We start from the raw sequence: 26,698 nt of genomic DNA, 5'->3' as shown, positions 1-26,698 counted from the left end.
GGTTCCCCAAACACAGGCTTTTAGATGACCAGCCGTGTCCACCTAAAAGTGCGTGGACGCAGCTACTGTTATAGCTGCAATTTCCTTTCCTCCAGGTTGCCTCGTTTTGCCATCTAATTTGGAGACAAGTCAAGGTGATTTATAGGGAGCAAGCCTGCGTTTAGTGGGACATTCTCCTGCCAAATGTTAGCCCTGGGCACACCCCTCGCACCACCACCCTGCCCTGGCGTAGGATGGCCATGGGCTCAGGAACAGGTCTGGGATCTGAAAGGCTCTTCCCACTCCAACCCCTGAATTCAGCTCATGGCTACTGGTATGGGAAAGAGCTGATCTCGACTTACCAAGGCTGTTTGTAAACATGCTTCCGGCAGGGCCTCTGCTGCTGTGGACACCATCCTGGGCCTGGATGACCACACTCCCTTCCCTCTGAGCAGCACCAGCTGATAGATATATAATGTGGGCCTCGGACGTCACTTTAAACATCCCAATAGCCATGTTTTGAAAAGTGAAGAGGAAGGGATAGAATTAGTGTCCATCATGTGATGTTATTTAACCCCATATATCCAAAGCAATATTATCACTTCCATTTGTAATAAAATATTTACAAAGTCATCAGTGAGATATTCTACATTCCTTTTTCTTTGTCCTGAGTCTGGGAACCCTGCCTGGCGTGCACTTTGCATTTACAGTCCTCATCTCACCACTCGGCATGTGCTCGATAGCCATGTGGCTGGTGGTTCTGATGCCTATCAGCACCGTGAGCCTGTGGGCGCTCTGCTTCACAGTGTCTGGCACACAGCAGTGGGGACAAACACTCTTAGAAAATGATGAAACAGATGCATCTGTGAAATGGGATGAATAACAGGAGAGGATTTTTAGGTGATGTTTCTGAGAACCAAATGAAGCAACCCCTGTCCCCGCCCCCCCATGAACACACCCCCAGAGCAGTTGGTACACTGCGAAGAAGAGATGGAAGATCAGCGTGTGTCTGAGACCTGAATTCTGAATTCGTATCTTACTGCCCTGGCCTCACTCTGGGACCTCAGTTCAGTCTTCAACCTTCCTCTGTGAGATACACTAAATACCCTTTTGTCACAGGAAAGCAGGGAGCTGAAACTCCAACCCACAGTTCTTGTGTTCCGATGAAAGAAAATTTAAATTCAGACACCAAAAGCCATGTAAGAGAACTTTATTGTAAGTAAAAAGAAAGTAAAAGCAAAGCGAGGGTGAAGCAGTGAGCACTCTCGAGAAGAGAGTGGACTGTCTCTCAGCAGAAACGATAAAGGAGATGATGCTATCCCCAGATTTGTTACTGTTTCATGGTTGACTTGAAAACTGGGGTCCTCCTTAGTGGCCTTCGCCAATCAGGTGTTCAACTTCACCTTCACATTAGTTGGTCCTCTCCAGACGGTCATGGTGGCCATCCTATTTAGGCTTCATCTACAAGTCAGTCCCATGTTAATGTGGGCACTGGGGGCCAATAGCTGGTCAGAAGTTACCTTAGTGTGCCTGTGCCGCCAAAGGCATCTTCCTTCCCAGACAATTGGAGACACGTATAGACATAATTCCTAACTTCACACCAACCTCAGTGGACCCTGTCAAGAGTTAGTCCCATTAATCTTTTCTTCTTGACATAATTTCCAAATAGCTCCCTTGTTTTAGTTTATTTTCTTCAGATTAACTGCCACCATTTGCTTTCTCTTAGGGTAGTTTAAAGAAGGACCTTAAAGTCATTTCAAGAACACTGTGTGGCTACTACCTAACGCTTGGATGGGGGTAGTTGGCGTGTCGTCCTAGCAATATGACTGGGCACTTGTCAAAAGTGTCTGACCAGGGAATTAGCAGGTGCTTTCAAAAGCCCTCTGAAAAGAGGAGAGGAAAAGATCAGAGAGGCCATGACACCAGCTCTCAGACACACATGGCAGGAAGGAGGCGGGAGGCAGCGTCACATGGCAGCATTGACATATCCTCGGAAGAGCCTTGGTGCAGAAGATAGAAAACCTGGGCCCTTGTTCCAGCGGTGTCAGGAGGTCCAGATGCTGTTGGGCAGGTGGCTCTCCTCTCTGGGCTTGAGCTTCAGTGATAAGCTTGAGGGTGGATACCAGGTGATGTCTTCCAGCTCTTTGAACCTACTTGAGTTGAGTATAAACCGCCCACCCCAGCCCTCGCCACAGCTACCTGCTTATCCACCCAGAGCAGGAAGCACTGCACTCAGCCAGCTGAGGGTGGGAGTGAACTTCTGCCTCCACAGGGCAAGTGCTTTAGCAGCAGTGAAGAGTACTGACCTGGAGTTTGGCTGAAGGTGAGTTCAAAAGAGCCCTGACGAAGCTCATCCTTCAATCCAAGTTGCCCTTTTCCGACAGGTTGGTGTAGGAGAGCAAACTGCAGATTCAGGTCAGGAGACCTGAGCTCCAAAACCAATTTCAGTACTGACTTCTCCATCGTTCAGACTTCTCCCTCCCATCTCTGAGCTCCGGTTCTTTTCCATGAAGCGATGAGTCTGCTTTGATCATTTCAAAGAGGCCTTTGTACTCTTGGTCGTCCACATCATCCCCCATCATCTCCCAGGGAGATGATGAGCTGGGGCAGGAGGGATCTGGCGGGTGACCTGTTCCCATAGGCAGCTTGTTTGTCTCTGTATAAAACCAGCAGAATGGTTAAAGTCGTTTTAGCTGTGGTAATTAGTAGTCCTCCCTCCCTCGACAGAGTAGACCTTGACCAAGCTTCAAGTTATTCACTTTTGTTTGCATAACAATGCCAGAAAAATAGCCCACCCACTTGTTGAGTTCCTATTACATTCCAGCTCTACAAACTTATCTTCACGTTGCCTGTCTCTTTTTCTCTTTCAGGTTTTGTCTTAGAGGCCGCCCTCTTAAGACGGATTCTCATCTAAGACAACCTGATCAGGAGGTGGTATAAACCTCCTTTTCAGGTGAAAAGCCTGTAGGTCAGAGTGATCCTTTAAAACTCAGATTCAATTGTGTCACCTGCCAACTGAGGACCCGCCAACACCTTCCCATTGCACGTGGAAGGAATCCACATGTGGCTTCCTCCTTCCTCCACCTCTCCCTCATTCAGCCCTGGACTCTGCTACATGCTTTCTAGGCTCATCCATCCTGTGAACCTTTGCACAGGCAGATCTTCCTCCCGGAAATCTCTCTGCAGCTCTCCAGCTGAATGGCTCCTTCACATTCTTAAGACTTCAGCTTAGATGTCATCTTCTCAGAGGGGAACTCTTAGAAGAGTCCTAAGTAATCCCCTTTTGCCAATTAGACTTTATCACGGTGCCAATCGCCTCGCTCGTAACATGTTTCATGGTTTAATTTCTAATTTCCTTGCTGGCTCATTCATTTGGGTCTGTCTTTCCCACTCCGCTGGGAGCTGCAGGTGGGCAGAAACCATGACTGTTCACAGGGATTCACCTGGTGGTTAAGGTGTTGTGTGGAAAGGGGACCTGTTTAAGGGCCTCAGTGATGTAAAGATGACAAGATGAAGGCCCTTGGTTTTGAAGATCTCATGATTAAATCAAGGGCCAGAAAAATGATTGCAGTTGAGTTGGATCTCTCCTCCAGGCAATGGAGCATGTGATGCTTGCTGTAGCATCAGGAAGCACAGGTGCTAGCTCTGCAGGTGTGGAGCACTGTGGGGGAGTCAGGGGAGACTTCCCAGGGGGAGGGGGTGCTTTAGGTAACATCTGAAACACGAAGCAGGGCTTTACCTGAGAGAGCACTAGGTGCTGACATTCCAGGTGGAGGGATATGAAAGGTGGCTCCGAGGTGCGGCAAATAAGCAATAATGAGTCATTTGGGGAGAGGCAGGTGTTTACCTGTGATGTGAACCCAGGAGCCCTTGAAGGGAACTTCAGGAGGTGAGGCCCAAGAAGCGGCTGACCTGCTCATCTCTGAGTAACTCAGCGTTATCCTGCAGACCGTGGGGGTGTTAAGTAGAGGAAGGCTTAGATTCGATGGTAACTTTTAAAATCTCTTTTGTCATTATAAAAATAATATATAAACACATAGGAAAAAATTGAAGGTAACAAAAACATATTAAGAAGCCTGTGAGCTGTGGACAGCATGCTTAGGAATGATACTGTCCAGCTTCTGGCCAGGGGGAGGTGCTGGGATTGGAGGCAGAAGAGCCTTAGAGGAGTAAAGAGGGAGGAATGATGAGGACCTGGATTGGCACAGAGGTTAGGTGAAGGCATTACAGAAATTTGAATGAAAGTGCATTTCTTAGGCAAGGACGAGCCGCAGCAGGCAGAGGACAGCCACACCCCCACACCATGGAAGGAAGCTGACCATCTGGAACATGGCACCATGACAGATATGGATGTTTGATGGTCTCCTCCAGACACCTCCAGGATCCCCCAGTCTAGCACAGGGACATAATACATGACAGAGGGTGGAAGGCAGTGATCCCTCCCTGCCCCCTTTATATTCCTTATGCTGCCATGCCTTGGGCTGGCTATCAGGTCCCTGCTCTTTCTCCTGTGCAGAAACATGCTGAGTAGCTCACAGATCCCAGAGGGTGCCACGTGATCGGGAAAGCAGGCCTAAATTATCTCCTTGTCCAGGAAATGACAAGAAGTTCATCCTGACTCTAGGCCTTTATTTAGTCTTCATCACGACTGTGTGTTCTTATTCCTACTTGACAGAGGAGGAAATCTCCCCAGGGGTCACAGAAGAGACCATGGCTTACATCCAAGGTCAGGCCTTCTGACTCTCCAGCTCATCTGTTGTAGCCTAGCACACGGCTCCTTCTGCAGAGGAGGAAGCTGAAGCCCAGAGAGATGGGGAATGACTCACGGGAAACCTCTGGATGACAGAACGAGAACTCCAGCCAGTTTCCTCGACACCCTTTGCATACATACCCCTGCTTCCTTGGGCTGTTTCTAGGCAGTTCTACCCCAAAAGTTCTGCCCTGCTGATAAGCGGAGCGGGAAGGCATGGAGCGAGGAGAGAAGACCATGTCAAAGGATTCTCATGAGGAATAAATGAAGTGGCATTCAGGCACTCAGACCGCAGATGTCCCGTTGCTCTGTCCACTGCAGAGTTAGGAGCAAGATGAGCAACTGGATCTTTGTGCAGACACGAGCAGGAAGGAGAAGGCCGCAAGTCAGGCCAAGTGCCAGTGACGCAGAGACCAAACACAGGCTGGGAGCCAACATCCGCTTAATGGGAAGACCCAGGATGGATGTGACTCGATCCCTGTGGGCAGAGGGCAGGGTGAGAGAGGAGCCGGGGTCTTGGACCCAGACAGACCTGGTTTCCATTTACAGTGCTGATCATGACTGGCCACTGGACCTTGTGCAATAATTTAACTTACGAAAGTTTCCTCATCTACGAGTGCTAAGGGAAGTATTGATCTGAAGAGTATATAAAGGACAACCTGCTGAACACCAAGGATAACCTGCGGGAGTTGTCACTTAATCATGACGATGATGATGGTGATGAAGACTGATGGCATCTGTCCTTCCTCCTGGGTATCTTTGGAAAGTGAAATATTTCTGATTCTCTCACATGCTTCAGGCTATGACAGTCCAGGGGCACGGGGACCTGGGATGACTCGTGACTCTTAAGCTTCTCTTCTGTGCCATCATTACAATTGGCCCATGTGCACACACTTCTCTTCGATTACGCCTCATAAGAATCCTTTGGAATATGTCTTACCATGAGAAAACAGAGGTCAAAGAATTGAAGCCCCTTGTTCCAAGTCTCTTAGTGACAGTGGCAGAGATACGAGTGGACTTCAAGACCACAGGACTCACTTTTTCATAGCCTGGGTTTCTTGGGAACTGATTGAGATATGACTCCACAGTGTTTGAGCTATACCAGAGCATGCTTCAAGACTGTCCAGCAAGGGGGGACTGGGCAGAAGTTCCCACAGCTGTGCCCCAAACTATGTCGACTCCCATAAGCATTCTTTGTGCCTTCATTTATTTTATTATGACTCAAATTCACTAGTATTCCTTGAGCCAGACACTGCTTTGGGCCCTAGGAGTAGAAAGAAGAAAGATTCTAGTAATATTAGTGGTAGACAACAGCACTGGGTGTGTTTGATAAGCCCTTGGATAGATGTAGAGCATAGGTAGGATGTGGAGATATCAGTCAGAGTCCAGTCAAGGGAGAGAAATCATCCCCAATTTTTTAACAAAGTGAATTCAGATAAAAGAGTCATGAGCTAGAAATGCTGAATTGTTAAAGGATAAAGAGGAGATCTTAAGTTATCCCAGTTGTGGCCACTGCATAAAGCAACCAGCTAGGATTGGGGGAACCAAATGAAGTTATCAGGATTAATAAAATGTAGACATTTGGGGAAGACCCTGCCCAGCTCAGACCCGCCCTCAGAGGTAGGGCCCTTATCTGTTGGACCCTAAGCTTGGTATGTGATGGAGGGAACCTGTGGTGCTGGGCTTCTGAAAAGTGACCACCAACTGGATGATGCTGCTATTTATATGGGACTAGAATGAAATGTGTTCTGAAATAGTGGGGGGAACCTGAAACCTGGATCTCAAAAGATGTTCCTGGACTGTACCACTGTGGGGTGGAGCAGCAACACTAGGGTAATGTTGACACCAAGAGGAAGCAGACAGGGTGTGTCTGGGGAGCAAACTAGAAGATGGGGTTTCTTCTTCCTCCACCTACCTGCAGCCTCCCTCTAGTTGCCTCTATTGGTAAATCCCAACAAGGGTCCATCTGGCAAAGAGGAAATGTGGTTTGCAGGGTTTTGCCACAGAGCATGGGGGAGTGGGTTTGAAGGTCACGGTTGTGTAGAATAGAGACCCTGGATCTTAAATGGCCTCAAGAAGGCTTCCTGGAAGGTATGGCATCATTTTCAGAGGACAGTCTGAGTCTTAAAGGATATGAGTAGAGCTTTTATCCTTAGATATAAGAGAAAAGGTTAGAGGAGAAAAGGTTGATAGCAATGCAAGTTGTTTTAAGATATGAGAGTGGAACACACACACACACACACACACACGGACACACACACATATACACAGAACACACACACACACACTATATGCTTTTACAGGACTGACATTAGTGAGATGGAGGAATGAGTTTCTTAGACTTGTCCCCTTGTAGAAACATTCATTCAAAAAATGATTTGTACACAAAAATATCTTCACAGGAGCTACAAATCCATGTTAGAGATTGCAGCACCTGATGGAGCACAGAACTAAGAAGATTTACCAAAGAGGGCAGGATGGACAGTCTCACATTTCCTGCATCCCTTTCCCCAGGCTCAGGCAACACGTGATGTAGAGAGGTACCTTCCTCTTGGGGAAAGGAGAGTGAAGAAGCAAATGACTTTGCTCTGATCCACCCCAAATCCAGTGAATCCAGGCTCCAACTCTACCCTCGAACCAGGCAAGAACTCATAATCCCTGACTCTATGCTGACCCCACAGATCCAGGCTCGAGGCTGATCCCAATGTCAGGCATGCCCTTTGGACTCAGGTTCTAGGCCTATTTCCATGGATCCAGGTACCACTCAAGTAGACTCTAGTGCCAGGCCAGCTCCATGTACCCAGTTTCCAGGTCTGTCCCCAAGGACCTACATACCAGGACTGCCTACACAAACTCAAGCTCTAGGCTCACACCAGTGGACCCAGGCTCCAGACCCTTTCATATGAGGACTCTAGTGGCAAATCTATCAATGCATCCCACCAGATATTCTACCCAGAATCTCTGGAAAGGCTAACTGGCAAAGGGCTTAACTTTCTAAAACCATACTATAAAGCCTGGAAGAAGTTCCTGCTTATTCTATCACAGAACCAGTGCAAGACCCTAAGAGTCATGAATAATCAGGGAAACATGATAGCACCAAAGGAACAAAAGAAGACAAAAGTCACTAGCCATGAAGAAAAAAAAGAAAATGTACAAACTGTCTGACAAGTTGATTCTCTTAAAGCAGCTCAGTGAGCTATAAATGAACATGTACAGAAAAATAAGTAAAATTAAAAAGAAATACAAGAACAAAATTGAGGTTCAACAAAGAGATAAGAATCCTAAAAAAGGAACCAAACATAAATTTTTGGAGCTAAAAGGACTAATGGACTAATCTGAAAAGTTTAATGAATTGCTTTGATAGTAGACTCAGTACCGTAGAATTGGCTCAAACACAGGGCATTTGAAACTTTCCATTTAGAAGAAGAAAAAAGAAAAAAAAAGTGAAAGAGCAAATAAAGCCTATGAGACTTATGAAACTATGAGACCATCAACCAAACCAGTATTTGCATTATGGGAGCTTCATAGGAGCAGAGAATGAGAACGGGGCAGAAAGTTTATTTTAAAAACCAAACTCCCCTAATCTGGAAAGAGTAATGAACATCCAGAAACCATGAAGCCTAAAGCATATCAAATATATCAAATATAAAGCAGTGTTCATCAAGACACATTAGAGTCAGCTTCTCTAAAGTCAAAGACAATTTTGAAAGCATCACATACACAGGAACCCCAGTAATACTTCATATAATTCCTTATCAGAAGTCTTGCAGGCCAGGAGAGAGTGTAGTGATATATTAGAAGTGCTAAAAGAAAGAAAACCTTCCAACCATGAGTAGTATACCCAGCAAAGCTGATCCTCAGAAATGAAAGAGAAAGACTTTCATAGACAAGCAAAAGCTATGAGAGTTCCTCACCACTGAGCCTGCTTTATAAGAAAAGCTAGAGGAAGTTCTTCAAGTTAAAACAAAAGAATGCTAACTAAGACCAGGAAAACGTGAAAGTATAAAATGCACGATGCATATAAGAATATAGTCGACTTCTGAATATTCCATTACTCTAATGGTAGTACATAAATCACTTTTAGGACTAGTATAAAAGTGAAAAGACAAAGATATTAAAATAGCTATATCTATGATAATTTGTTAATGGACATACAATATATAAAAGATATGAGTTGTGACATTAATAACATAAAATGTGGGAAGAGGAGAAGTTAAAATGTAGAGTTTTTGTATGTGGTCAAAGTTAAATTTTTACTGGTTTAAAATAGACTGTTACCCCTGAAAGGTGTTTTGTGTAAATCTCATGATAATCTGTAGTAGATACACCTAAGACAAAGAGAAAGGCATGAGAGCATATGACTACAAAACCATTCGATCCCAAAGGAAGATACAGAGAGAGGAAGATTGGAACTACAAAACAAAAAGTGCTTATCAAAATGTCAATAGTAAGCTCTTTCCTATTAATAATTACTTTCAATGTAAATAGATAAAACACTCCAACCAAAAGACATACAACACCTGAATGTATTTAAAAGAAGAAGAAAAGAAAAGAAAAACAAGGATCAACTCCCTGCTTCCTACAACAGACTCACTTTAACTTTCAGGACACACATAAACTGAAATTGAAGGAAATTGGAAAAAAGATATTCTAGGCCAATGGTAGCCAAAGACAGTAATGGTGGCTATACTCACATGAGACAAAATAGAATTTAAGTCAAAGACTATTACAAGAGAACAGGGCCATTATATGATAATAAAGGGATCAATAATCAAGAGGATATAATTATAAATGTATGTGCATCTAACATCAGAGGACCTATGTACATAAAGCAAATATTAACAGAACTGAGGTGAAACAGACAGAAAAGCAATAGTAGTATGGATTTCAATATACCACTTTCAACAGTGGACTGAAATCAACAGACAGGAAATCAACAATGAAACCATGGACTTAAAACACTTGAAACTGACAGACAATGAGCATTCCATCCAATAGCCACAGCATACACATTCTCTTTAAGCGCACGTGGAGTGTTCTCTAGAATACATCAGATTAGGCCACAAAACAAGTCTTAACAAATTTAAGGAGATTGAAGTCATATCAAGTGTGCTTTCTACCCATAATGCTATGAAGCTAGAAAGCAGTAACAGGAAGAAAATTGGAAAATTATGTGAAAATTAAACAACCTGTCCCAAATAACCAATGGGTCAAAGTAGAAATCAAAAAGGATATCCAGTAATGTTTTGAGAAAAATGAAAATGGAAACACAACGTTGCAATATGTACCAGATGAAAAAAATAAAAGCAGTTCCAAGAGGAAAGTTTATAATGATAAATGATTACATTAAGAAACAAAGAAAGAGCTCAAATAAATGAAATAACTTTATACCTCAAGGAATCAGAAGAAAAAAGTAAGCCCAAAGTTAGCAGGAAAGAAGAAAATAATAACAATCAGAGTAGAAATGAATGAAATAAACTAGCGAAACACTAGTTAGATCAATGAAACTAAGGATTTTTTTAAAGACTGGCAAACCATTAGCTAGACTAAGAAAAAAGTTAAAAACTTTAATAAGTAATATTAGAAATGAACCAAGAGACCCTGAACCACTAATACTGCAGAAGTATAAAGGACCACAGATACTTCTATGATCAATTATATGCTAACAACTTGGATAACGCAGAAGATACTAATAATCTATAGAAACTCACAACTTACCTAGACTAAATCATGAAGAAATAGAAAATCTCAATAGGCCAATAATGAGAAAGGAGATCAACAAAATGCAGGATTAAAAAAAAATCAGATGATTTTCTCCAGATATATAGAAGAGATGACAAAATTTAATAGCCTTTTATGAAAAACACTCAACCAAGAGGTGCAGAAGAATTGTTCCTTGACAAAATAAGGGCTGTGAATGACTAGTCCATGGCTAACATCACCTTCAGGGGTGGAAAGGGGAAAGCTTCCCTTTAGGGTCAGAGCAAGAATGCCCAACTTTGCCACTTGCATTCAACCTGATATTGTAAATCTTAGCCAGAACCATCAGGCCAGAGAAAGAAAGAAAGACATCCAGACAGGAAAAGAAGGTGTAAAATTGTCTCTGCAGATGACACGATTTTATGTAGAAAGATCCCTAAAGACTCTACCAAAAAAAAAATCTATTAGAATTAATAAGCAAATTGAGAAAGTTGCAGGTTACAAAATTAACATCCCCCTCAGAAAAAAATCAATTACATTTCTATAGATCAACAATGATTGTTTTCTTGTGATAGCTGTTCTAACTGGTGTGAAGGATATTCCGTTGTGATTTTGATTTGCATAATTTGACAATGAGTGAATTTGAGCTAAGAAAAAGAAGTCAAGAAAGCAATCCCATTTACAATGTCATAAAAATACTGAGGAGTAAAATCAATCCAGGAGGTGAAAGAGCTAGACACTGAAAACCGTAAAATACTGATAAGAGAAACTGAAGGAGATACAAATAAAGGGGGAAGATAGCTTGTGTTTATGGACTGGAAGGAGTGGTATTGCTAAAATGTCCACACTACTTAAAGTGATTTACAGATTCAATGCAAACTTTATAAAAATTCTAATGAGACTTTTCACAGAAGTAGAAAATAAAAATCCTAAAATTCACATGGAATCACAAACGACCCCGACAAGCCAAAGCAATATTGAGCAAGAAGGTACAAAGCAGGAAGCCTCAGACTTCTGACTTTGGAACACAATGCAAAACTATAGTGGTCAAAATGTCATAGTAATGGCATAAACACAGATATATAAACCAGCGGAACAGAATTAGAAAGCCCAGAATACAATTCTACATTTTTTTGATCTTTGATGATCATGCCAAGAACACACAATGGGTCATGGAAGAAAATATTTACAAACATTACACCTGATAAGAGGGTAATACCTGAATTATGAAAAGAACTCAAACTGCTCAATAGAAAGGAAACAACTTCCCTGATATAAAATGGGCAAAGGAGCTGAGTAGAAATTTCTCAAAGGAAGACCTACCCATGAATGACTATATGGAATGGTATATGGAAAAACATGTTCAACATCACTGATGATCAAATGGTGAAATCAAAATACCATGAAATGTCTCGCATGCCCCTTTCAGAATAGCTATCTCAAATAGATGTTAGATTACGAGTTTTGGCAAGGATGTGGCAAAAGGGGACTCTGGGACATTGTCTGTGGTGATGTCAGTTGTGGAAATTCACAGCCATTATGGAAGACAGTGTGAAGGTTCTGCAAAAAAATTAAAATACTAGAACTCCCATATGATTAGAAGTCCCCTTCTCTGGGCACATATATCCAAAGGAAATGAAAGCAGCATCCAGCAGAGAGATCTGCGTTCCCATGTTCATTGCAGTGTTATTCACAATAGGCAAAATATAGAGTGAAACTAAATGTCTCTGGATGGGGGAATGGATAAAGAAAATGTGTACACACGCCCCCACAGGAATAGCGTACTGCCTTAAGAAAGAAGGAAATCCTGTCACTTGTGAGAACAATGAATGAACCTGCAGAACATTATGTTAAGTGAAATAAGTCAGGCACAGAAAGACAAGTGCTGCCTGATCTCACGTACGCGTGGATTTCCAAGAAACACCTTGAACTCAGAGAAGTGCAGAGTGAATGGCTGCTGCCTGGGACGGTGCCGGTGGGGGAAATGAGAATGGGCGGGGTCAAAGAGGAGAGTTTCCATCTCAAGGTGAGTAAGTAAGTACATAAAAAGGCGACCTAATGTGGGGCATGGTGAGTAGAGGTGCTGATGCTGGGTTATGTACTTGAAATTTGCTGAAAGTAGATCTTAAAAGTTCTCTCTCTCTCTCTCTTTTTTTTTCTTTAAAGATAACTATGTGGGGTATTAGATATATTCATTAATTTAATTGTGGTCATCATCTCAAGATGTTTATGGATATCAAAGCATCACTTTGTACACTGTACCTATGTACAGTTTTGTCAATTATTCCTCAATAAAGCTGTGAAAGAATAAATAAAACAAAATAAAATAAATAAATTAGGAGGAGAGAGAGAGAGATATAGAAAGATTGAAAACATAAAGGATGGAGCCCGGGTGTGGGGAGGAGGGGAGGTGGGAGGATTGGGCAAGGGACTGAGGTCTCAAGCCTGCAAGTTTAAAAGATCAGGATGAGACTTCGCGGTGAGGAAGGAAAAATGGCCTCATTTGTCCACCTGCCCAGTTTTATCCTCCCAGTTGTCCTGTGACTAGGACATCATTGTCTTTATTTTGCAAATGAGGGAATTAAATTCAGAGAGAGAAGATCTCCTGCTATGCTACACAGCCCCAGTGGGAATGGCTGTCCTGCGGGAGTCAGCCTGTGTGGCCATGGTGCATCCTGGGCTGAGGCCCCGTGGCTAGCAGGCAGGGTAGTCATGAGGATTGTGAGGTCCTCTGATCATCTTAGGAGTTCTTTTATTTCCTTAATCCTGGAAAGATTCTATATATGAATAGCCGAGATCGCACATATCAGTCAGTCCCCCCAGGGAGCAATGCTTGCAATTCCATCTCAGAAAGCCCATTTTTTCTGCACTGGCCCAGCCCTTTGGGATTCTTGGATCAAATGAGCCAGGGTTGGCAACATTAAAACTTCCCCATCGTTGCAGAATCACCAGCGTCCCAGCTCTGAAATCTGAGGGTGCCTGAAGTCACATTACCTTGTCCCCACTCATGATCAGGAAGAGAGGTGCCACTGGGTGTTTTGAGGGCCAGGGACTGATTTCTCAGCTTGTTTGGGAGTTTGCAAAATTCCGTCTTTGGTGCCTATTATAGCTAATTTCACACTTTGCTGTCACTTGTTATTAAGCAAGAAGAAAAAAAATACAGGCTCCACTAGCAAATCCTCATTTAAGGAGGAATAATACACACATTGGCCGTGGCATACTTAGGGAGAGAAGCAATTACCGAGTAGATACTGCTGAGTGCCCCTCATGACTTAGGGACCTACAGAGGAAAGAAGTCGAGTAGTCAGGAAACCCTTCTGACCCCAAGCCTGGTGTGACATCAGATGCTCTACTGCGGCCACATCCAAGGAACACTGCCCAGCGCCTTCCATGGTACCATGCATCATTCCAGGTGGATTTCAAATTAAAGTACATTCTCTAAATTCCATGGCTAATCCCTTGCTGATTGACTCATCGCTGTTCTCATAATTGAGCGAACTGATCTGCTGGTCCTTGCTGGCAGCTGACAGATACAGAGCAATTCACCAATGGCTGCAGCAAGTCCAGGTCTGCCGTGACACAGAACCCCTGCACAGGAGCACCAGCCAGCCCTGGCACAGGCTCATTTGATGAAGCATTTGCAAAACAAGAGACAGCTAAGGTTATAGAAGCTTAATGTGATAAATGTCCCAAGTTTAGGGCATTGCACCGGGCTCTAGAGATACACAGACAAATAAGGCACATTCAGTGCTCTCTGGGGCCCCCTAGTCAGACTGGGAGACAGGTTGGATATAGAAAAAGATCAATCACTAGAGAAGGCAGACAAACGCCAAGTGAGAGGGAGAGACAGTAAGTCCCTATCAAACTAAATGGCATGAAGTCTGAGGTCATCGTTTTCAGAGGAGGAAACGGAGGATCAGAGAGGGATCTGACTGGAATGAATGGCCAGAGAAGGTTAGAACGGACACTGGGATAAAACAGCATGGTCTAGTTCCCTCCTGTTCCCAGCACAGGATGCTCATTTCTTTAAGTGTTACCCGTTGCATTTTTGCATGGTGGTTCAGAGAAGCCAAGTGACTTGTCCAATTGTCACAGCTATGAAACAGACTGGAGTTTGAACCCAGAGTCTGCTCGCCTCCACAGCTTTTGCCATTATCTTGCTGATGGCCAGAGAGATCACGGAGATCTCAAAGAAGAGATGGCATCTGTGCTGGACATTTGGACAGAGAAAATAAAAGGCACGTAGTTATGGAGAGAAGGGTACAGCTGTGGCGCCCAAGTGTGGAGAGATGGAGGGGCAGAGTGCATGGGACCGGGAGGGGACGACGATGGAGCCGGGGCTGTGCTTCTCTTCTAGAGAAGTTGAGATATCCTTTCTTAAATGGGCACCTCACTAAATGGTCATTCTGGCCATGAGTCATAAATGGAAGCATAGCAAATGCAGAGGTGCCATTCCAGGCTCCGCCACCAGCCTACCAGTGAAATGTCATCCCTTTACTTGACTCTCCATCATTTTGCACTAAAATGATAGCAGTCCTGGGCATTCGGAGCATGTGCTTGTCAGGATTCTCCAGAGGAACAGAACCAGCCAAGTGTCTGTAAGAAGGGGTGCATTAGGTCAGTTTACATGGCCAGAGGCTGCTGGCCCCACAGTGGCTGTCTACAGACTGGAGAGCCAGGAAGACAGTAGCTGCTGGGTCTAAGCAGCTAGAAGACTCAGAATATGCAGGACCAGTGATACAGCCCCCATCTTTAGCTGAAGACCTCGAAGCCACTTGGAGAGTCACTGGTGCAAGTCCATGTTCAAACAACTTGGGGTCTGATGTCCATGGGCAACAGCAGCCCACTCAGGAAGGGTGGAACCCCTTCTTGCTCTTTCTGTTCCACCTGGGCCCTCAGCCTAATGAATGGTGCCACCCACATTTGGGCAGGTTGTCCTGTCTCAGCTCCCTGTCCCACATGCCAGTCATCTCTTGAAACATACTCACAGAGACACCTAGAAGTATGCTTTATGAGTTTCCTAGGCACCTCAATCCAGCCAAGTTGACAACCAAGACTAACCAACCCAAGGCACTGGAGGATGGGGTGTCACAATGGCTATGATTTCAGGACAGAGGTTCTCAAACTTGGCTATTTTCTGAAATCATATGGGAATATTTAGAAAATACTGATTTCCAACAACCTCTCCTCTGACTCAGGGATTTGGGCCTGGGCTGTGGCCCGGGTATCAGGTGAGTTCACTGTGCAGCCTGGGTTTAGCTGTATACCCTTCACATGAGTTCCCAGATGTCATTCCACTTCAGTTCTCTGTGGAGCTCAGGTCACCAAAAACCTGAGGGACGCAGGTTGGCTGGCCCTGGTCATTCATTTCTCTATCCATTTTTAGCTGTGTGCTTATTCCTTTCCAAGTGCCAGGCATCAGGGATGCAGTCAGTGACGTGCTGCTGAATATTTAACACCCAGCACTCTGGGAAGAAATGAAGGCTCCTTTGGTGATATTTGCTGATTTTTTTTTCTTAAAAACTCTGCTACTATGTCCAGTTTAAAGCTATTGCCATGAAGGTACTGAAGTCAGAGGGAGGAAATATTGCCCATAACTGGCTCTTGGGATCCAGGGTGAGCTTGATCCTGCACATCCCTGGGCAGAGTGAGAACTTGAATTTCCCATTCATCCTCATGGCAGGTGGGGCCTGGTTGGGAAAAGACCTACGTGCACGCGGATAACCAAAATCTAAGTGAAGAGTGTGAAAGACAGGAGTCAACTCAGCCTGGCAGGGTCATGGCAGCTGAGTTTCGATGAACAATTTTCTTAGGCACCTCCCTACCCCTGCCCCATTTGTTTCTCTGTAGCAACCTCCACCTCCCCACGATGTCATTGACAGTCAATCAGAGCGTTGGACCAGCCTGCACTGACCAGCATCACACACTGAGAAGTTGTAATTCTGCCCAAGAATAAAGGACTCTGAATATGCCTAGTTTATGTGGCATTAGACCAGTGACCCATGTGGTTCTGTTAGTTATTTTAAAGCGTTGTGGGTAACTTGTGGGCCTCTATGCAGGTCCACTGAGTGGGCCCTGCCTCCCCCAGCCCTGTTCTCACCATCCTACCACCAGGCCAATCCTAAAGATCAAATATTTCCTGAGCAATGTTTATTCATATATGAATATCATAAGGTGCACAAGTTCATTTGCTTTGACCAAAAGTTTCAGTATGGAAAAGAAAATCCAATCTCATGTCCAAATTGCTTCTAATAAGCCCACAATTGGCAGCCCCCAGTGATGATCCTCTCAGGCTGTGATTGTGTGGAAAATAGATGCATTCCCACAACCAAGAAGAAAGACCAAATCTTCCCCCACTGGGAAGTGGTTAATAATCTCATTAAGTTATTAATGAAATTAGCAGAGCTTCCTGCCTTGGTTGGCAGGGAATATCAGATGAAGCTGTTTTGTGGAACTCTTGTAGAAGCAGAGAGTCCTTTACTTGAGGGACTTCTCTGCTGGATTAGGGTTGCCTGGAGACCAGGCCCTGTGGGACTCCATGCAGAGGAGGTGATGGCCCACTTGGGAGTCAATTCAGGGATAAGTGTGTGTGCATGCAGACAGCTGGTGGCAGTGTGAACTGGGGGAGCTGTAGAAAGTGGTCCATTTGGAGAGACAGCATGGTGTTGTAGAAGGAATACTCAATTGGGAGTCAGGAACACTGGGACTCTGTCCTGGCTCTCCCCAGCTGGGTGACTTTGCAAGATGCACGTCCCCTCTCTGATATCTTTTTTGGCAAAGCAAAAGAGGGTTTCAAATGAGCCATTATCTGTGTGGTTCTTTCTAGTTCTGTCTTTCTGTGGCTACTCAGCTCATAGGGAAAAACTTGTCTTTTTTTTTCTTATACATCAATAGCAGGCTCTAGACCCATTCATTCACAAAAACACAGATCAATGTTTTCGTTACTGTGGCCAATCTTCGTTAGCAGTATTACCAATCACCCATGTGGTTTAGAAGCTGTTTGAGTTGGAATCTAGAAAGTGCTATGCTCCCAGAGCCACAATTCTTCATTCTTCTGTTTCTTTTGGCCATAGTGACCTAGGAATGCGGGGTTCAGATCTGGGGATGATTTCCTTATCTTTGAATTAACATTATTGAACTAGTAAGTGTATGCCATTATTCCTAGTTGACTTATTTGAAGAATTACCCTGCATGTTTAAAGCTTTGGGAGAGACGTTAGTCTGCATTCCGGCTATTTATTTTCAAAGTCCTCTGAGCAACACCAACCACCCTCTCCTTGCTGTTCCCTTGGGGCTCCTCAGATGGCTTTTCCCACATTGCACTCTGGTTGGGTTTTCTAAGTGTCCACCCTCTCCAAGAAACTAACTGCAAGCCTTCCAGGGCTGAAACTGCATCTTATTCCTCTCAGATTCCCCATTTCCACTGTGTCTGGTGCATAAATATTTGTACAGCTAAATCGAGTTGCGTCCCTTATGGGAAGACAGAAGACAGCTAACTTAAAATGTACTTTCAAAGCCTCTTGGTCTTTGACAGGACATGTTCCTCCAGAAGGCAATTGATCTCAACCTGCTTACACTCAAGCCCTCGCTTCTAGTCCATTGTTTTCCAAATCTACAATTGGAGGTCTAAGGCCAACCCCAGATCAATCACAACGGCCTGATAAACATTTTAAAAATAAAACAGGAAGCCAGCATTCCTTGAGATCTATCCTTTGCCAGGGAATTTTGTTCCTCTTGATTCTTCAAGCAGCAACTCTCCTCATTTTCACTTTTGGCAGGTAAGGAAATGGAGGCTCAGAGAGGTCTTGAAAGTGAGCCAGTCACACAGCTAACAAGTGGCAGTGCTGCGATTTGAACTCAGGTTTGTTTGGCTCTTTTGACCATCTGCTGCTAATTCTCTGGAATTCCACATGTAACTTGAAGCTCATCATACATCAAATCAAATTTCCTTAAACCGGCTCATCTTCTCTCATCCCTGTGTATTCAGGCATGAAGTAGAAAATTCAAAGACAGTTTGGGCTCTGCCTGTCTTTCACTCCTTCAGGCCCGGTTACTCACAAAGACCAGACCAGTTATCCTCATCAGTGTCACCGGAAGTGCTTTCTACCACTGCCTCCCTGGGCTTAGCCAACAGCCAAGGTCACTGCAGGTGCTTAGGTCACTGCAGATGCAGTCTCACGGTCCTCAGGTTCCCCGTTGGACCCTTTAGTTTGTTCTTCTCTGCACTGCTAGTGCAAAGTCTTCGATTAATTTGAATATCTCATTTTCATTTTTAATTGATTACACGGTTTATTTTTCACAAAAAGGCACAAAGTGTCACGACTTCATTGATATTACATTAAGATAAGAGTTATTCACATCGGCTATGTGATTCTGGAAGCATATCCAGGCAGATTTGATATGCGTTCTTTTTAAATGTAATTTCATTTTTAATTGACATACAATGTTTGTGCTTATTTATGGGATAGTGCGTTGTAATTAGATAGATGTATAGAACGCATAATGATCAAATTAAGGTAATTAGCATTTCCATCACCTCAAATATTATCGTTTCTGTGTGCTGGAAACCTTCAAACACTTCTCCTCTAGTTATTTTGAAAGGTGTAATTAATTGCTGCCCTGAGGTTGCCCTAGTGAGCCAGGAACCTTAGAACTACTTCCCCTCTACGTTTTGGTACCTATTATCCACCGTGTTGCTGTCCCCCATCCTCTTTCCCTTCTTAGTCTCAAGTGAATGCTTCATTTTCTCATTCAATGTCTTTGCAATGACTTCTCTAATAGGACTGGGCCCAAACTTTGAGAACAAGGGAGGAAAGAGGGGGTGTCAACTGAGTCTCTAGTAATGGGCCAGGGTTTGAGCTGTGCTATTCTTATTTCATCCTCACAAGTGGGTCCTTGCATTTCCCGGCAGAGTGGGTGGAATCGCGTGTGTCAGGTCACAGCGAGGCAGGGGGACAGTGGGTACTGGATCGTTCTTCCAGCTACTCTTGGGCTGAAGCGGCAGCAGCCCCATTCCCTCTGGCCCTGCTATTCTTTCCTGCACTATTTGCCGCCATCTCCTGAGCAGGACAGGTCCCTGTGCTCTGCAAGCCCCTTGATTACCCATGTCGTGGCCTTCTCTGGTAACATCACACCTCTGCACCCTGAATGCCTGCTTTCTCCAGTGAGCTTGCAAATGGTGTGTGCCTTGGTGCCCAAAGCACACTCCTCAACCCCTCCTAGGCTCTCCTCTTCCTCTGCAAAGGAGGGCAACCTTCTGCCCTTGAACTTGTCATCGCCTCTGATCGCCTGACCCTTCACTGCTGGGCCCTAACACCAATTCTCACTGTTGAGAGAAAGGCTGTGGCACAGACAAATGTCTATTCTGATGGAGGTTGGTTCCCAAGAAGTCATCTCAGGAGTGAATTTCCTGCAATTTATTAAGAAAGGGTCCCAGGGGAGACCCATAAGAAAATAGGAGTGGGTGGGGTAGAGAGGGGGACTGAGCCAGGCCAGGGGGCAATTTGGGGTCAAGTCCTGGCTCAGCCTGACTGACAGAAGAGCTCAAGAGTTAAGGTACTGCTCAGCCCTGGTCCCTGCACTAGGCCAGGGGATAGGGATTTCCTGCTGCAGGGAAAAGTGGACTCCACTCCCAGGTCCTTAGAGCTCTAGGGAGTCAATGTCAAAATGGATGTTATTACCCCTGGTAGGTCTTTGAGGGGAATCCTGAGACAGGTCATTAGAAGAAGAAGGACAGGAAAAAAAAAAAAAAAAAAAAAAACACATCCACAAAGTCTGGAGAAAAGGTAGACACGTGATAAAGAGAATATGAGGAACTTGGGTGAAGCATGAACAGTACCTAGTAAGGTAGGTGTCTGTGTGTGGCAAGTCTCTTAATTCCTTAGGCTCAGAGTCTCCAACTCTAAAATGGGTTTATTCCTACCTAAAGGGACTGACACATAGTAATCATTCAATAAATGTTGCTATCCTTGGAAAGAACATTTTGCTGTGTATGTGTGTGTGTGTGTGTGTGTGTGCGCGCACGTGCACCTCACCACACCACACCATATTATATCTCACTGCACTGGTATGTTCTGGTATGTTCTATTCTTTCTGGCTTGAGTCCTTCACATGTCCTCTCTCTCTCCCAATTCCCTTCTTGACTAACATTTTACCTCCTTTAAACCTCACTTCCAGTGCCACATCTTCCAAGAAGGTTTCTTTGATTCCCTGGCCAGGTCATGTTCTTTCCTGCTTCTCTCAAAAATTACATGCTATCATGGAACCTCAGACACTTCTTTATTTCTGGAAGCCCTTATTGATACTTTGTTTCTCAACCTTCCCATTTTGTAATAAGTGTCATCTGCATTAGAAGAGATTGTCTTTCTGATCATTATTTCTGGAGCCTAATGATGTATTGAATGAAGATGTTTGTATTGAATGAAGAATTGGAATGAAGATTTGATAAAAACCCCTTGAGTTCAAGTAGACTCCCCTGGGTTGCTCCTGGGCCCTTTCATTTAGCAGGTGCTCAGTGAATGACTTCTTTTCCCCTGATTGTGTTAGTAACTCAGTTGCTCCAGGATGGTGTGACTTTGAGCAAGTTAATATGTCATGCAACTTTTTTTTTTTCCTTTGTTATGTAACTTCTTGATTGCCTTTGTTTTCTCATCTGTAAAGTGAGGTCCACAAGGGTGTAGGCATTCAAAGACATAATCCATGCAAAGTGCTTTGAATAATGATCAGTGTGGTCACAAGTGGATGCATGCTGGTTTGGTGGCTGCTGCTGCTGTCTGTTGCTCTTGCTCCTGAGGCGAGCAATCTGGACAGACGCACAACTCTCAAGTCTCTGTACTTGGCATTTACCGAATGCCATTGATGAGGTTTGCCACGCTGCTGTTGTAGAGAGTGTTGGAGCTTTACAGCACAGCAGACCTTTATCTGAATCCCAGGCTCTAAGCTACTTAATCTCTCTGAAGCTCTCATTTGTATAATGGAAGATTAAGACTCACCTTGGAGGATTACTTTGAGGGTTAAATATGCGTTTGTGGAGCACCTATTGGTTACCGGGCGTAGCGTGAACCCTGGTGCAACTTCTCCAGGGCAGCATTGAGGGTACTCTGGAAGAGAGCGGGCAGCGAGCGGTCCTCCCAAGGTATTGTTCTTGCACATTCAAAGGTAAATTTACGCTGTGGGTAATAAACTTTTGGAACTCATCACCCTGGGACCTGGCAGGGGATGCATATGAATAGGCCCAGACGGATTTAGGAAAAACGGATGAAGGCTGGATCCTGTGAATTATGACAGTAGCATTTCCTAGAAAATGTGCATTTAAGAATAGTGGTCATGCTGAGCTGCTCTGTGGGAAAAGAAATAAGACAGAAATTGTTTCTGTGGTTAGACATCTTTGGGGAATTACGCTTGCTGTGTTCCTCTCCCGCTAAGACCTACACCCTGGACGTCCGTTCCATTTCTGATTCAGCAATGAAAAGAGTGAAGAGCTCTCCTCGTGGAGCTTCCCGTGTAGTGGGGAGGACAAATGACCTGCAGTAGCCAGGATAGATGATGCAGGGTGGCCGTGAACATGAAGTGCATTGGGAAAAAAAAGTCAAATAAATTGAGGTGAATGGCAGATACCAGGGACAAGAGGGGCAGGTGGTGATATCACAGGTTGTGGTCCCAGCAGTGTCACTGAAGAGTTGATATTTGGGCCAAGAAGGAGACAAGGGGGTTCATCAATCAGCTGCTGAAAGAAGGATGCTCCAGACCAAGGATAGATCCAGGGCAAATTCCCTGAGGCATGGAATGCTTATCTGATCTACCCGGAGAGGAGCTGGGAGCCTGGAAATGGGGAGAAGCAAGAACTGATATCCTGGGGACCCTGTCAACCACTCTCAGGGCTTTTGTATCACCAGGTTCAGAGGAGGGATAAGATTTGACTCACACTATGTAAAGGCTCTGACAAGACCTACAGAAGAGCGTTTCCTTTCACTTAACCCAGTTTCTCCCAAAGGCATCTGACCGTGAACTCCTTGTGCTTCTAGTACAGCCTTTTAGCAGCTTTCTATTTATTTATTTATTTATTTTTGGTACCAGGGGTGCTCTACCACTGAGCTCCTTCCTCAGCTTTTCTTATTTCTTATTCAGAGGCAGGCCCTCACTAATTGCTGAGGCTGGACTTGAATTTGTGATCCTCCTCTCTCAGCCTCTGAAGTCATGGGGGGTCACAGGCATGCACCACCATGCCCAGACTTTTGGCCTCCTTATGACATATTATATCCACTCCCTTCCCTTGGAGTTTCAGGTACTTGTGAAACTTAATGCAGTACTTGCCAAGAGATTTCACGTCGGGAATCTCTTGCTCTCCTTTAGAGCTCTGGCTGCCCGCATCTTGCTTAGCCAGTATTCTGAGACCTTCCTATCACAGTGAGGCCGGTGGATCAGCTGTGCTGGCATCACCAGGAAGCCGTTAGACAGGCAGATGGTCAGGTCCCATCCGCGATATTCCAGGACACATTAATGTCCCTAGGCACCTATAGTCACAGTGCTGCTCTGTGGAGCCCGTGCTGGGAAGGCTGGGTGAGCGAGGGGGGTGGGGTGTGGTGGGGTGGCCAGGGTGCACTTTTGACTGATCACTTCCCAAGTGCCTACCTGCCTTGCAGACAGTCCAGGTGTCTCCAGGGCTGGTCAAGCTGGAAGGTCCTCTTCCCCTGCCCTCCCCCATGCCTCTGGGAACCCCATGGCTCCAGGCCTTATTAAAACTCTTCTGACTCCTGTTCAGAAGCAGCCCCAGCCTCCTCTCGGACTGGCAGGCCCCATATGTTGACCATCCACATTTATATTCAGATGGCCTACTGTGGTCCCCAAAGATGCTTTCCTTTTTCCTTGTAGAGTGTCTCTCCTTTCAGTGTCCTGAGTTTCTGGAAGAGACTCCCAGATGGTAAGGGACAGGGAAGGTGCTTATGAGCTGGGAGGAGGTCAAGGTCAGAGACGATCCAGGTCTCCTATTTCTACAATCCTTGTGATCCTCCCCTTCTATTCACTCTGTCCTCCATTTGTCCCCTATCGGCTACCACCTGGAGTAGCAGGAGCGTGTGCCCAGGTGTCTGATGCCCTGGCACGTCCCTCTCAGTCTCGTTATTTCCATCACTAACTTCAGATCAAGGCATGACCAGATCTGACGCACGTGGTGCAAAGGCGCTGAGAAGTCCTGCACTTAGACTGTCCTGTCCTTCCAGTCCCTTTCTCCCAACTGTGAAGGGGATGCACATGGACCTGTCTTGTGCGGTAGTCGTGAGGAAAACATGAGAAAATCTCGCACAGTTCCATCTTGCACATTTTATGTGCCCCAGACCTTTGGATCTTAAGAGACTCTTGTAATAGAAACTAGCAAAGCAAAGAAGGGCTTGGATGCTCTGTGCATCTGCAGGGGATGGAACTAAGTGCAATTGCTGGGCGTACATAATGCCCTGGATCAGAAGCACTGCTTCCCAGGTCATCTAGTGGACAGGACACCGTGGGCCTCCTGCCTCCGCCAGCTTGACGAAGCTGCCCAGCTCTGCTTCCCCTGCCAGGCTTTCTTGGGCCAGTGAGGCCAGCATGAGCTGGTCCTCAAGAAAGAAAGGCACCCAGCAGCCCAGACTGCCAAGGCGAGCGCCTGTCCGTCCCCCCACCCCACAGCAAGGGTGGGCCGATTCTCTGTGAAGATAATTGCAAGCTAGAAGAGGAGGGGGTGGAACTTGGAGGGAAGCCTGTGTTGTTCTGAGCCTGTGTGTATCTGAGTGTTCCCGATCATTAGGAATCAAAATACAAAAGAAAAGAGCATGAAGAGTTCAGAAAACTACAGACAGCTCAGACTCATGCTGCCCAGCCCCAAGCCTGCTGTCACAGACTTCAGCACGATTGTCATTTGGGGGCTGGGCAATTCTACATTGGGCCAGAGCTGTCCTGTGCATTGTAGGGTGATAGCAGCATCCCTGGCCCCGTCCCCGAGATACCAATAGCATGACCCCAAGCTGTAGCCACACTGGAGGCATCTCCAGACCTGGCCACCTGCACCCTGGGGACAAGACTGGAACTCCCTATTGGGAACCACAGATCTACAGGGTGGACAGTAAATGGTCCCCGTCTTCTTAATCCAGTAACCAAGCAGAGGGCCACAGGGGTGGCTCAGGAATGGGCACACCCCACTTCCTTCTCCCGTTGCCTCATAGGAAACTGGTAATGGACAGAGGCCTCGGGAATTCTGGGTCACCCTCTGCAGACTCTGAGGCAGCCTCGGTCAGTGGCAGGGTCCAGATGCGGCCCGGCTCTCCCGCTGCTGTTCTGGCACCAGATCTGATGGCAAAGCCCAGACATAGTCAGATAGCCAGGATGGCTCTCCGGGGCTCTCCCTGATTGAAAACTTCTCTGGGCGTGAGTGTGACTATTGGGAACATTCCATTTCACATTGATTTATTATTATATTTTTAAAGACACTGAGATTTAAGACTCATCCAGGAGACTCTGCTTGCCAAGATGTAATTAGGAGAAAATGACAGAGGTAGTAAATATATAATTAACTCTTTCCTTAATGCCTTTTGCTGACATTCTTCATCTGCCCGTGCAGTCTGGGAAGCCAGTTCTCTGGAATCTCCAGGCAACTAGAGACCAATTACCATCATGTGCACATATTATGTTTCTCAAAAACCCATATACATGTTTATGTGTAGGGAGTTTGATAAGCAGGGAGCTCAGATAAACATGGGTACACACACAAATTCACAGCTCCTAATTGACTTCTGATTGATTGGCTGATTTGCTCGCTGGCTCCATGCGTCACCAAAGATTTGGTGTACCAACTGTGTGTCAGGCACCGGGCTGTTTATGCCTTACTAAAACCTGTCCCTAATTAGTAGACTTTTAATACTTTTTAATATAACTCCCTGCAATTGCATGTATGCATGCAATTGCAGGGAGTTATAGACATCTGCATATACACACACATATAATGAAGTTCATAGAGGTCAAGTAACTTGCCCAAAGTCACACAGTTATTAAGTATCTGATTCTCTAGATCTGTCTGATTTTGACTATTTTATACAATCTCCTTTCAAAGCAGACTTCCCATAGGAGGTGATATTTGAGTTGAACCTTCAAAGGTAACTAGGTGTTTACCAGGTCAACATGACAGAAAATAGCTCATGCAAATACTGTTAGAATCCAGAAGCTCCAAAAATGAAGAACAGTAAGATCACTAGGTCCTTGGGAGGCGCTAGAGATAACAAGTCAGGCAGGGCCCTGCCCATGGAAGGTCTTGTCAGAGAACCAACCTTTCCAAACCTGGCTCAGGTTTGTCCCCAATGTGAATCTCCCTCTTCCAGGAGTAAGTAACTCCCATTTGAAGCTGCAGCCTCCAGCCAGGCTCAACAGCCCAAGTCACAAGGTGACCCCCAGGCCCATTAGGAAACCAGGCAGCACTTGATTCCACCCAGTGACTATCTCCAGCCTCCTCTTGCCCAGGAAGCAGGGACCAGTTAATTGCAGGGTGATCGCCATGTTCTTGTGGAGCATTTAATGTAGCATGTAATTGCAGGGTAAATAAATACACAGCTATTTCCAGCTCTCAGCCCTGCGCCGCATGCGTGGTGGTAATTATGGCTGGGGATTGGCTTGGTGCGATTTCTCAGCGATGGCTTCAGTCCTGAACTGGGTCAGCCCTCGAGCAGTCCCGTCTGCTCCCAGAAGAACCAGGATGCTGATCTTTCCCACCTTCCCCTTTACTCAGGCGATGAGGGAGTTGATAGGCTGCACTGGGCTCCCCAATACTTTGTTCTATATCTGCATTCTGGGGCACATTAGCCTTCTGACCCCAACTTTCCCAGAGAGTAGTGATTAAGATCTCTGGGTTTGGAATCAGACAGAACTGGGTTGGTATCCAGCTTCTGCCACTTCCGGCTGTGTGTCCTTAGACAATTTAAATTGTACCTCTCTGAGACTCAGATTCTTCATCTCTAACATGGGGGTAAAAATTATATGCATACATATGTCATAAAGTTATGAAATAATGCATGGGAAATGCTGAGCACAGTGCCCAGAACAGGGTAAAAGCTAGATGTTAGCCAATCCTTCTTCTCATCCTTTCCTTTCTCTTTCATTCTGTTATAATCCTTTCTTGCCTCTCTTTTTCTTTCTTTTCCTCCTTCCCTTCCTTTCTTCTTCCCTCCTTCCTTCCTTCTGTAGCTGTATAAAAATGGAAAAAAAACATCTTGGAGCTCAATAGACCTGGGTTTGAGTCCTGTCTGCACCAGCT

The sequence above is a fragment of the Marmota flaviventris genome, chromosome 17 (assembly GCF_047511675.1).
Source record: "Marmota flaviventris isolate mMarFla1 chromosome 17, mMarFla1.hap1, whole genome shotgun sequence".
Taxonomy (NCBI): domain Eukaryota; kingdom Metazoa; phylum Chordata; class Mammalia; order Rodentia; family Sciuridae; genus Marmota; species Marmota flaviventris.
The sequence above is the reverse complement of the archived record's forward strand: the minus strand, read 5'-3'. Positions refer to the sequence as shown.